This window comes from Gossypium arboreum, chromosome 1 (assembly GCF_025698485.1).
Source record: "Gossypium arboreum isolate Shixiya-1 chromosome 1, ASM2569848v2, whole genome shotgun sequence".
Lineage (NCBI taxonomy): Eukaryota > Viridiplantae > Streptophyta > Magnoliopsida > Malvales > Malvaceae > Gossypium > Gossypium arboreum.
Window position 1 is genome coordinate 68078859 of NC_069070.1, and position 14177 is coordinate 68093035.

Below are 14177 nucleotides of genomic sequence, written 5' to 3' on the forward strand. Positions count from 1 at the left end.
TAAGTACCTCCACTTTAAATTTCCATAGCTATTATACACCTTTAGCAATTAGAACACAACTTTTGCACTTTACGCGATTTAGTCCTTTTTCACAAATTAAGCATGCAAACGTTAAAATTTCTTAACAAAATTTTTATATGACTCTACTATCATGATTTGGACATTAAAATAATAATAAAATAAGTATTTTCACATCAAATTTGTGGTCCTAAAACCACTGTTCTAATTTTACTAAAAATGGGCTGTTAAAATTACATTAATTATTTAACCTATAATCACACACTTTAAGGAAAAGTTCAGAAAATCGAAAGGTATGTACCTCTTGGATGAACTAATATTTAATATTAAGCTTTTCAACACTTGAACTCTCTTTTCCCATAGTAAGATAGCTTTCTCTCCACCAATTTGTCATCTTTTCTCATCATTAAAATATAAAAAATATATATCAATACACTAGCTCAAATAGCTTTCTCCTACCATAATTCTCAAATATCAAAGGTAGAGATGATGGAATCATGATTTCTTATCTTGATTAAAGATTGCTCTCACTAGCCTAAACTTTCTCTCACTAAATCATGGAAACCATAGGTTGAAGAAGATGAATTTGATGAGGGAATAAAGATTGAAAGTTCTCTTTGATTTTACCAAAAGAACTAAATTTTGGGTAAGCTTTTTGCTTTGATTTAAAGAAAAGTTTGAAATAGAAAAGTTTGAAAAAGAAAAGGAAAAGGAGAACTTTCTCTTTTGCTAGGGGGCACAAAGAAGGAGAAAGATGAAAACCTTTTTCAACTTTTCCCTTGTTTTTAATTCACTTAAAAGCCAAGTCAAAGTTTGGTCAAAGTCAACACTAAATGTATAATCCGTATTTAATTTTCATGCTTTAATCGAATCTGATGGATCATAATTGATCCCCCACAGTATAATATCTCATTATCATAATACTCCAAACACAGTTTCATGTAAAAATACCAAAAGACCTTTTATGGGAAAATTACACTTTGATCTTTTTTTCTCTACTTACCCTCCTTTCCTATCATACATGACACTTAGCATATCCAAACTTCTTAAATGGTAACTATAGTTCACTATTTGTCCATTTGTGGTAAAGATTAAACATATGCCCTTTTTAACGTTAAATGGAAAAATTACGATTCAATCCTTAAACTTTTCACTTTCCCCAATTTATTCAAAAAGTACATATTCCATGTCACTTTCATACCAATAATCTTTATAATCCACCATTTCTTTGTTCGGTCAGATTATACTTTAGTCCTTATACTTTTTAAAGTTTTTAAATTAGTCCTTTCTATTGGGCTTTCACATTCACAATCCTCCACATTTATTTCCTTTCTAAATATCAAATTAATTCCATATGTTCACTCATACAATAATTTATTTCAAAATTTACTCATATCTTCACTATATACCATTTCAAATCAATATCATTTATGGTACCAAAAATTTAGAGTGTTACACGTTTGGTATGATGAAAATTATTACTTTCTAATGAATTTAATTTGTTGAAATGTGATTCTAAAGTTTAGTAAGCAAAATTACTTACTCCCATTAGAATATAATGTTATCATGGTTACTTTCATACAAGTAATGGAATGTGATTATCATGATAAAAAGCGGAAAGTTATTTTTAGATGTAGATGGAAAGTAAAAATATTTAGAAAATAGTTATATGCATGGCTAGTGTTTATATATTACATGCAAGATAAAATAGAGGATGATAAAAAATGTTCAAAGAAGTTCCACTCGGTAGCAAAAAGTTTAAATTAACATAACAACAAATATAAGGATTAAAATTTATTATTAAATATTTAATGTAAATATTGATTAATTAATAAATATTAAAGTATATTAACATCAACGTTGGAGCCAAGAAGAGGCCTAGGGGGTACATGGCTCCCCAAAGTTTAAATTTTTTTTAATTTAGCTCTTTGTAAATATACTTTGACTCTCTCAAAAATTTAAGTAGGCCCTCATAGCTTTAAAATTTTTGCAATTTCCCACTAATATTTTTATAGTATTAAAAATAATATTAAAAAAATGTTGATTGTTTCGTAGCACCTCTAATTTTAACTTGGTCCCCCAAGATTAATATTCTGGCTTTGCCACTGATCAATACTATCTTTTGATTAATATGGTAAATTCATTAATCATATTATATTTTTAAGAAAATATTTAATAAACCAAAGATAAAATTTCCCAAAATTTTAAAATCAATACTTTTCGATTTTATACGAAACATTGTAAACAAACTAATCTTTTTAAAAACTACATTCTCATTAATTACATTCTAAAAATTATATTTCATTATAATCGTAACACAGAAAAAGCACAGATACTCTTCCAATATTATTAGCTTGTTGGCCTTGTTAGAGATGTAGAACGTGCGTGTAACTCGTAAGAATGTCTTATATTTATTTATCGCTTTGATTCATTTATAAGAAAATTACTCGGCTATTGATTTTAACGGTGTTAATGCATTTCTTAATTAAGCAAATTAGGTCTCCTCAAGTATAACTTGAAAGATACTTTCTAATTTTCTAAGATAAAATAGTTAATGCTTTTTATGACTATTACATCTTCATTCTAGGATTAATAAAAATAATTCATTTAAAATTTATGATTATCTTTTCTAATAATATTATTATACCGTAAAATTTATTATTTTCAAGATTAATGTTCTGAAATTAGGGACAACAATTCATCTTGAAAAAAAAAAGTGTTGATTTAGCAAGTGTAAAATTACTTATCTCTTTCCATTTATGGGGTGAAAATATCGTAGAGGTCCTTATTATTGCATTTTGTCCTTTCTACTAAAAAAAGAGCAAATTAATCATTGTATATTAGATCAAAAAGTAAATTGGTCCTTATATTAAAAATTTTATCCATTTTTTTTATTAAAAGTTGATCTCCGTACATCAGTATGAGGTACATGAGACATATTACGTGTCATTGTTTGATTATTTTGTCAGTCAAACTAGCTTGTAACAAGATAAATTAATGAAATTTTTAATAAAAAAAATCAATTTATTTTTTAGTCTAATGACCCATATTTCAAATAAAATAAAATAAAATACAATCTAATAACTTCCATGCTACTTTCACCTCCATTTATGTGACCACGAAACTAATTTTATATGGCGCTCTTCGTTAGTATCACTACTGCCTTTAACGTGGTCCAGTTTTCTAAGAGATAAAAAGCTCATTCCTTCCTTGCCTGTAATTACTAAAACCACACATGATTCTCTTCCATATCTATCCGATTAGTTCCTCCATTGTATCTCCGATTTATATATAAAATTGCAGCACTTTTAACTGTCTTTGATATTAATGTCTTGGAACTTTAAAATGATATTTTATCTACCTCAGATCTTTTGGCTGTTCCATACCTTTTGTGCGAAACAGATCAAGGACGGAGGTAGGCTAGACTAGCCGGCACCGGTATTGGCAGTCGCACTTCACTAGGATTTTTAGATCCAACAAAAAGGACCAGGACAACAAAGGGAAGGGCATGGTTTGCACCAATGGCAAAGATGAATCATGGGTCGCACGCACATTATGATAAAAAAGAAAAAAATGAAATAGACGGGATTGGGGACCATCTTCACGTGCTAATGTGCACCGCACTTGAAATGGAGCCAAATTTGAGTTAAAATGAAGAAAGTTTTTTTTTATAAAAGTATTATGAAGATTTTTGTATTAGGAATTACATTTTATTTTATCTCTTTTATTTAAAAAATGGATAAATTAGTTTTTGTATTTTTGATCAAAGTGCAAATTGGTTTTTCTATTAAAATTTTTTATCTATTTCTATTATTAAAAATTGGTCTTTGTATGTCAGTATGAGGTACACATGGCATGTCACATGTCAATGTTTTGTTATTTCGTTAACCATGCCAATTCTTAACAATACAAATGGATGAAATTTTTAACAAAAAGAACCAATTTGCTCTTTAATCTAATGTACATGGACTAGGTTGCCAATTTTTTAAGTAAAAGGAGCAAGATGTAATCCGACTCTTAATATAGGGATCTCCATTATACTTTTACCATTTATTTGATAAATAAATTGTGTACAAATATTTTATATTAATTTGGTTTTAATTATAATAAATTTAGTTATGTTATAAAATAAAGAGAGATTGAGAGAATAAAGAATAAAGAAAATATGAAAGCAATAGAGAATGTAATTTATTGATCAAAAGGGGTGATTACAATGCTTCATCAGAGTCTCTATTTATAGGTATAAGAAGTATAAAAGAAGTTGAGATCTAATTCTATTAACTATTAGAATTTAAAGTACATTAAAACTTTATCTTAATCATGATGGACATCCACTTAATAAGATATTCATAACACTCCCCATTGGATATTCATTGATAGATAATGTGTCTCGTTAAAACCTTATTAGTAAAAACCCTACGAGATAAAAACTTAATGAAGAAAAAAGAGTACACAATCTATAATACGCATAATATGCTACCTCATTAAAAACCTTATCAGGAAAACCCAATGGGACAAAACCTCGATTAAGGGAAAAAGAGTGCAATGCGTATTTACTCCCCCTCATGAAAACATTACATATTTTCCCATATTCTATGTATTCAATCTTGAATACTAGTTTTTCAAATGACTATTTGAATGTATAATGAGTGAGGAAAATTTGGGGAAATATATTTTGATCTCTTCAGGAGATTCAACAATAATCATAACAAACTTTTAATCATGATTCTTTTCTAAAACACAAATAGGGATTTTGGATCATTTTATAATCCTCCTTCAACTACTATTCACTAAGTCAAATTTACCACTTATGTCCAAGTTATTTCAATTCATATAAATGAACAATTTCTCGAGAATTTCAATATGCTTCTAGCATCCTAAATTCTTCAAGGATTTTAATAGAAACTTTACTATATAGTGATTTATGAAGGTTGTAACAACAACCATTAGATGCAAGTTAAATCTTTTATGAATTGTCAATTTAATAATATATCTAAAGGTTATTACATCCACCACAAAAGAGTATTATATCTTTTCATAATCAATACCAGTACTTAGCGAAAAACTTTATATTTTTATTCTGCTTTTGCAAAACTACTTCATTTGCACCCTCATTGGCTTTATACCTTTAAATATTTGGACTACTGGTCCAAAAACTCCTTGAATTTGATTGTACTTGAGTTGCGTCTTTCTTTTTTGATCAATTTATTCCATATCTATATTTCTCAATAGATTTATTCAAAATCCTCCTTTTATTTCATTATTTCAATAATAATATTGCATGCAAAATCATTGTCGACCACTTTTATTATTTGGTTCCACATTTTCTCTAATTGACATAACTTATCGAGATCTTTTATTTTCATTATTTTAAAATTCAGTTTCAGGTACCTGAATCTCTTCTGAAGTTTTACTTATTAGTTATGTCTTGAGTCTCTTCTAAAGCACCCGCCTCCACTATATGACCATTTAGAAGAATTTTTCATCTTTGGAACCGATCAATCTATATAACACTTGGTTATTTTTATTAAGTTTGTAAATACATCTAATAGTTAACTTGTAATGAGTTATCCTTATTGAACTTCTGGTTCAAATTACTCTCCCCCTAACTCATTATAAGTTATTATTTATCTCCTCCTAATGTTGGGAAAACTGACAACTTATGTTGTAATTAAATCTCGAATTAATAGCTCAAAAATATTATAAGGAGACTCATATAAATATACATTCCCAATCTCTTATTATGAACCATCTTTGTGCATTGTGGTGAAGCAATTGAAACATATACAGCACATCCAAAAATTTTAAGATGGGAAATATTTAGCTCTTAACCAAAAATAAATTGTAATAGGGAGTATTTATAATTTATTGGCTTGATGCCTACAACATGTAAATCAATACAATCTCATGTTGAAATAGAAAGTTTTGTTCTTATAAGTAATGAGTTAGCTATTAGTTTGAGGCATTTGATAAACAATTCAGCTAAATCATTTTGTGTGTGAACATGAGCTACAGGATGTTCAACTTTTATCTCAATTGACATGCAATAATCATTGAAAACTTTGGATGTAAACTCACCAATATTAGCAAGATGAATTATTTTAATTGCATAATCTGAAATTAATAATTTAAACAAGCAATCTTGCAAACGATAAGTTGCAAATTGATAACATGTATGTGATTATTTTGTAGATACATCTACCAAAATCATATAATATCAAAACCAAGCACATGGTGGATGAATGGGCCCATATTCATTTCAGAAATGCAAGACATTAAATCTTAACTTTAGGTAGTGAGTTCTAAGAATTAATTTTCATTGAGAACAAACAACAAATGAAAATTCTTTAAATTAAAGAATCTTCTAGTTTTTTTTAACGAATGTTCATATGAATTCTCAATTAATTTTCACATCATTATGATTCAGAATGGTCAACTGGTTACGCCAAGTAGTAAATGCATTTGTATCAGTAAACTTCTGGTTTACTTTAACATGCATTTTAATTGTACTAACAATGTCAAAATAAATTGTAACAAAATTGATACTTCTATTGTTATTCTTTTTCTTTGTATTCACATATACGTAATATTGTAACATTTACTACTAGAAATGTCTAAATCAATGTGAAGTCTATAATGCCACTAAGTCAATAAATATAATTTCTAAATAATTATATACAATATTCGCTTCAAAGAATATACTAAAATCTTCAAATGCCCAAAAAATCTATTAATATCAAACTTTGAGAGTGAATCTTATTTTTCAAGTATACAACAAGTACATAACCAATGGCTTTTCATACATAAGTTTCTCTTACAAGTTCCTATTATTAATATTTTTCCACGTAATTTTAATTGAGAACTTATTCTAAATACTGTAGAGTAAACTCAGTTTTTAAAAAAATTTACAACTTCAGGTGCATCCAACCATAACGAACTTTAGATAAAAGTAACATATTCTATTGCTCATAAGTAAATCTTTCACAATCAAATATTTTGCTTTCAACCCCTTTAATAGGGATGATGACAAAAGAATATCACAAAGATTATAAATTAATAACCCAATCCTTTTTTTATTAATATGAAATATAATATTTTCCTCATTCACAATCTCCATATGAGATCCATATGAGATTCATTATGAATATCTTTTAAAACCAATGGATTAACCATCACAAGGTATTAATATTAGTTCTAGAGTTTGACTAATTTTGTACTACCAAATATTGAAATAATATTGATTTTTTTCAGTACCAAAAAAGATAAATATTTTATATCTGTAATGATAGAATTCATTAGTACATTTTCATATCATTCCTCAAAGAATATTAACAGAAACAAAATATTTAGACATACGCCACATATGTGGCCAGTAATCTTTCATATCACATTGACACCATAAATTATCTTTACCATTCAAAAAATTATCTTGAGAACTGTCATTGTTCTCTTATTTATTACTATATTCCCACTTTTATTGGTCCATTAGTATATATTTTATTTTCTTTATATTTATATTTACTTCGGAGAATACAACAAATCTAGTAGGACGAACTTATAAACATCTCAATAAATTCTTTATTTCATAATCACCATCGTAAACATGCGTAAATTTTAAATTAAAATCTATCTATTTATGTTGTCATAATTAGTCTCCAATTATAATAAATATGATATAATAAATAAATTATAATAAAATATACCGAAAATCTTTAACATCATAGTCATCATTAGAAGGTATGACATAGTTCAAAAACATTATTGATTTCATATAAATAACAATATCAACTCATTCACCATCTTTAAGAACAAAAAGTAAAACAAGTTAATCAAAACAATGATAGCATATAATGAAAGAAGAATATAAAATAATAATCGATATAAAACATTAAATAAAAAACTTCCTGTAAAAACTTTACATATTACTGTCAAAGAAATTGAAAATCATAGAGAATAAATTTAATCGTTGATAAAAAAATCCATTACTTTGAACAAAAAAAATATAAAAGCAATAGAGAATGTAGTTTATTGATCAAAAGGGGTGATTATAATACTTCATCAGAGTCTCTATTTATAGGTACACTACAGCAAAACAAGTTTTTTGCGGTGTTTTTTTGGGCCTATAATAGTGCCGCTAAAAACTCCGCTAAAGAACATAACCTTTAACGGCACTTTCTCTGAACTGCCACTAAAAACATAATCTTTAATGGCACTTTCTCCTCAAACGCCGCTAAAAACATGATCCTTAACAACATTTTCTTCTCAAACGCCACTAAAGACATGACCTTTAATAAGGCTTTCCCTAAAAACGCCACTAAAGACCATATCAAATTCAACTTCCTTTTTAATCATCTCATTTACATTCTTACCTTAAATGATCATACAAAATTTAAATGACCTAACAATGGACACATTTTAAATTGTTTTTGAGTTCAAAAACATTAACAAGAGAACTTTTCATAATGTTTAATCAAAACGTTAACATAATCATCTTTGAAAACCCAATCTAATGACTACAATACATTTTCTTCTAAAAAGTAAAATCTTTGAAACTTCTGCTGAATAAACAACATGATGTTCACTATAAGAAACTTCAACTACAAGCATACTACAGTTACTTATCAGTTTAATTCCAGCAGAGCTTCTTGATTGACCTGCTCCAAACCTGCATAAGTACTTGTCAGTTGAAGCTGCTGCACCCATGATCTTATCTAAAATTGCAAAAACATAAATCAATGAACTCATATAGAGTATAACAAATCATATGTGAGCTTTGAAGTTCTTAAAATGCTACACAAAGAACTTACATAATTTATATATATTTATTTCTCATTTTTTTCTTGGCTATAGATTTTTCAAAATAATCATATCTAGCATACAATCAAATGGTAACTGCAACTTTGTCTTACTCAAGAGATGAGTTTAAATCATTCTTGACATTTTTGAAGTCTACTTTGGGCTTTGCAACAAGCTGAGTAAATTTCAATTTTGTTCCCTTCAGAAAGGAATCATGATTTAACAACACAACTCTTCAATAAAATTATAATAAATTCCACTTTTAGCATAAATTCAAGGGCTTATGCAGCCAAAAAATCTTAAAATTTATCCTTTAATAAAGCAAGTACCTCAATGAAGGCATTAACAACCATTCCTGCAGCAGAGTAATCAAATAACAGTTCCTAGGTGTTCCAGCCTGATATAAATCAAAGGAATCAATGACAATAAACAGTATTGTCAAATAAATATTAACTAAGGAAAAAATTAAATGTCATACATATAAAGGAAACATCAAGTATATTATTCTAAAAGTTAGGCAAAAATGATACGTCAAAAACCAAGCCACCAACCTGAGGAGTCCAAGATCCTAGAGAAGATAGTCCATCAAACATGGGACCACGTCCATGTCTATCACCACCATAGGAATACGGACCGCGGCCTACGTTATGTGGACCCATGTGATCCATGCCATGCAAAAATGGTGGTTGGTGATCGAGCTGTTGGGGTGGACCAACAAAAGGGTCAATGCCATTAAAAGGTCCGCTTGGAGAAGGATAGGGGCATGGAGGGGCATGGTTATGTCTTGGCCTGAAGAATGGAGGTGGCATTTCAGGGTAAAGAGGTAAGTAGGGAAGGGGATTAATGCCTGGAAAGGGAGGTTTCATTGGGAGTATAGACTCCCGAAGCCTGCCTGTGATATGAAACATTGCATCTTGAACTGACTGCAAACTACCAATGACCTGCCAAAATAAACCAAACTATGAACTAAAATATTCAAATAAAAAAAATCAGCCCTCCAAAAATTAGGATGGAATTTTCAAATTCCAATTCTATATCTTTTTAAATGCTAACAGATCTTATGATGAAACAGTACGAATTGGTCGCAATCTGTTGAAACAATAAAAAGGGTGTAGCACTGGCGGAGAATGATTTCTGAGAAAACATCTAACTTTCACAACATTATTGACTAAACAATAGTCAAAAATAAAAGAAAGACAACAGTACCAGTAAGATAATGGAATGAGAAACTTCGGTAGAATAAACAAGCTATTCAAGGAAAGCATATCATTGATGTCAATCAAATAACAGCTAGTAGGATAGAAAATTAATGCCTAAGACTGTCAATTACCTGTACAACTTCATCATTCTTGAGTCCAGCAGACTTTGAAAGTTGTTCTTTCGAAGATACACGTATATTAGCACCAGTCGCTCTTCTCATTTTAGATACAATATGACCACCTTTACCAAACAAGTAACCAACCTGCTGTGAAGGTACAAGAAGACGAGCAACAATTGGGGCACCAGGTTCATATCCAATCTTAGCAATTCTGGACTGCACTCTTACAACAGCATCTTGTACTGGAGAATATCTTTGCTCTGCATGCTGCAGCAGGCAAACACATAGTGAGCTTTAAGAAATTAGGATCCAAATACATTCATATATTAATGTAAGATGTTCATTGGTTATTGGTCCATTAATATGTCAACAAAGACTTCTTTTGAGAACACTTGTATGACAGGTATCATATTTTCTTTAGGTGCGAAGATAAAAAAATAAAATAAAGTTCAAAGTTAGGCCAAGAACAAAGAATAAATCAACTCAGCACATTGTAAGGCTTGATAAAATGTAAAAGTCAGTGCCATTGAATCGAAATCATGTGCCCTAAATCCCATATCCAGTACAGATGATAACAATCCACTTAACAAGATGACATAAGGTCAAAGACTTTCTAAAAGTAGGTTAAATACAAATAGAGCAACAATTGAAAATGTCCAATAAAGTAAATATTAAGACGACCCTATTATAGTGAGTAGAATTCTGCAGAAGAAAGGTCAAATTATATTTTGATGAACAATGTAAGTTAGGGACTCATGTAAAACTTCTTATTGTCTCGAAGAAAAGGTCATCCACCATCAAATTCATGATTTCAACATATATCTAATAATATCTACAAATCAAGCAAAATGTTCCAGATTTCACAGCCAAACAACCAAATACAAAAAGCTTTTCAATTAGCAATAAGTAAGAATATTGCAGTTCTCCAGACTATAAAGCAAAATAATTTAAAAAGACAATTAAGTCCTCATGCCTCTCAGGCAGATATCACTACAATCCGCTCATTTGAATCATGAGAAGTATCAGCAATCTTGATTGCTGCACCAGTGTCATTCTGCATAGCCCGCACCACGGAACCACCTTTCTCTATCAAACTACCAACCTTGTCAGCTTGGCAAAACAATTTAAATACCACTTCCTCTTCCAATCCTCCTCTGTTATGGGCTACTGCATTCTCATGCCCTGTATTCGGAGGGTAACCCCTTGAATGATAATCTGCACCATGATGACCAGATTGATAACCCCATGATGAACATGATGACAAAATTTACCTTCCTCTTTGAAAAAGTTCAATATGTTAAAAGTTCCAAACTACTTATAGTTACAAAATATTCCCTTTTTTACCCTAACATAAAAGTAGATACTTGTTTCCCAACTGATAAAAAGAAATATAGAGAAGAGCTCAGTTTGAAGTAGGATCATAATTAGCACTCTTGGACAGGATTTATAGTAATTCTCAACATTCCAATGCAAATGTAAAGACAAATAAGGAGCAGATACAGTTTAGAGCCAAGGGCAAACAATATCCAAACTTAAAAATTCATGCATGCTCAACTAATCAACAAGCATTTAGTTCGGTCACATATTAAAATAACACGAAACTTATTAAAGATTTCTTGAGGAATAATCATGAGCATTCATTAAATAGAAAAAATGCAAAAATAAGAGAGAATTGACTCAAAAAACATACCAGTCCAGCACTCCATTATTGGGCAAGGAGATATTTTTATTACATCAGGTTGATCAACACTGATATTTAAACATAAAACTAGGGCCAAACATCCTGTCTTCATCTGCGTATAAAGTCGTAAGTCAAGTGAATATGGTCAAGCACACCATATCAAGACAAATTAAACGAAAAATAGTTCTTAGGGGATGGTTTTTAATATTTATTAAGAAGAAACATACTATTATCTAAGAATCAAATTCAGTTCCAAGAAAGAAAATATTACTTAATGTATTTCAGGGAAAGCTCCTCCATCTCCAAAGTCTTCAACTTTCCAAGGAAAAAAACTGGCGCGCTTCAAGTAAGGCGGTACTGGCTTCGCCTTTACGACTGTGGATTTCTCTTCCTTCAACGTACTAAACTGTTGTTTAAACCAAGGATCATTCGCGTGATCATAATAGGTCGACGTTGAGTTTTTCGCATCTGGTAAAAGATCCTTCAAAGCCGCCATGGCGGATCCAAATCTACAAGATTTCTGCCTAACAAATAATAAGCAAAATAAAAATCCTAACATTTATTAAATAAACGATTTAGAAAGCGAAGAACATAAGAAAAGAAAACGCTTCAAACGCAAAACCAGGAAACCCTAATTTAAAGAAAAAAAGGATAAATACCTTGAAAAGGTCTTGAACCGATCGGGTTAACAATTTGATAGAAATCGAACTGAGTAGCAGCTAGCTATGTCGACAGTAGGCTATCGAAAGGGTAATTCGGGTAGGGTCAAAATTAGAGGGTCAGGCTCACAAATATAAGGAAATAAAAAATATCCGATGGGATAATGCCACTTAAAACCCCCACGTAAAACCAGTCTGTTTTTCTCATCAACGTGTTAATGTTTGACTTTTTTATAATTTTTATATTAAATTTTTATAACCTTTATATTAATTTTAAATAATTTTTTAAAATTTAAGTAATATTTAAAAGAATTAGATAAAATTTGTAATTTTATATAATTTTTATGTAAGAAAACAAAAACAAAAATAAAAATTTCAAAATATAAAAAATAACAAAAACAAAAAATTTTAAAATATGAAAAAATTTGTTATAATTTGGTCTTATCAAAATAGATAGTTACCTATCCATAACAATTTGTTACTTTTTTTATTTATTTATCAATTTTTTAAAAATCTAATATTTTAATATATCAAATGGTTTATATTAAATATTTTAAATATAAATGCATTAATTGATTGTATAAAATTTCATCATTTAACAAATCTCAAGTAAACTTTAAATCCTAAACCATTTAATATATATAAAGTTTATCTATTATCTCTTAAATAATTTAAACTATAATCATAATTTTAATATATTAAATTTAATATTATCTCTTTTACAATTATATAATAAATTATTTAATATATAAATTAAAAACACTAATTAATCTACCCTAAGCCCTAAATCCTAAATCATAAAACATAAACCATAAACCATAAACCCTTAACCCCTAATCTCTAATCCCTAACACCTAAACCTTAAACCCCAACCCTTAAACCATAAACCATAATTCGTAAACCAAATATTATTTTTAAATAATAGTATTTTAATTTTTCATTTTTAATAAATATTTTCTATATTTTTACTTTCAAATTTTTTACGTGTTATTATTTTTTTTCAAGAATTTCAATATTCAATTAGAAATAAATTATATTCTAATTAATATAAATGAACTAGTTAAATTGTATTTTAATTAATATAAAATATTATTTTTAAATAATTATACTTTTTCTACATGCTTAATTTTTTGTATTTTTCAAAAAGCTACCGCTAATGGTCGAATCAGTAGTGTGTTTTTTAAAAATCTATAGCGGCGTTTTTCAAAAAGCGTCGCTAGTTTCGCTAAAGCTTAACATAAAACGTCAGCATTGTGCTTAATTTTTTGGCGTATTTCAAAAAGTGTCGCTAATGGTCGACCTATAGTGGCGTTTTCAAAAAGCGCCACTAATGCTCGATCTATAGTGGCGTTTTTCAAAAAGTGCCGCTAATGCTCGATCTATAACTGCCTTTTTTCTCTAAACGCCGCTAAAAACGCCACTAAAAACCTGTTTTGCTGTAGAGGTATCAGAAGTAATAAAGAAGTAGAGATCTAATTCTAATAACTATTAGAATTTAAAGTATATTAAAACTTTATCTTAATCATGATGGACATCCACTTAATAAGATATTCATAACAAGTTATTAATATTTATAAAATTTTAGCTTGGTAAAGTAGAAAGAAAATTGAAAATTTTGGGAAATTAAAGGGATAGAAAGATGGAAAATATAATTTTTCTTCCTATAACTGTACTAGGTAAGAAAGATAGAAAAATTGAAAAAGAA

At 28.9% G+C, this 14177-nt stretch overlaps 1 pseudogene; it reads right to left on the reverse strand.

The window, feature by feature from the left end:
• Positions 1 to 8431: 8431 nt before the first annotated feature.
• Positions 8432 to 12663, reverse strand: LOC108480336 (flowering locus K homology domain-like; annotated as a pseudogene).
• Between the last annotated feature and the right edge of the window lie 1514 nt (positions 12664 to 14177).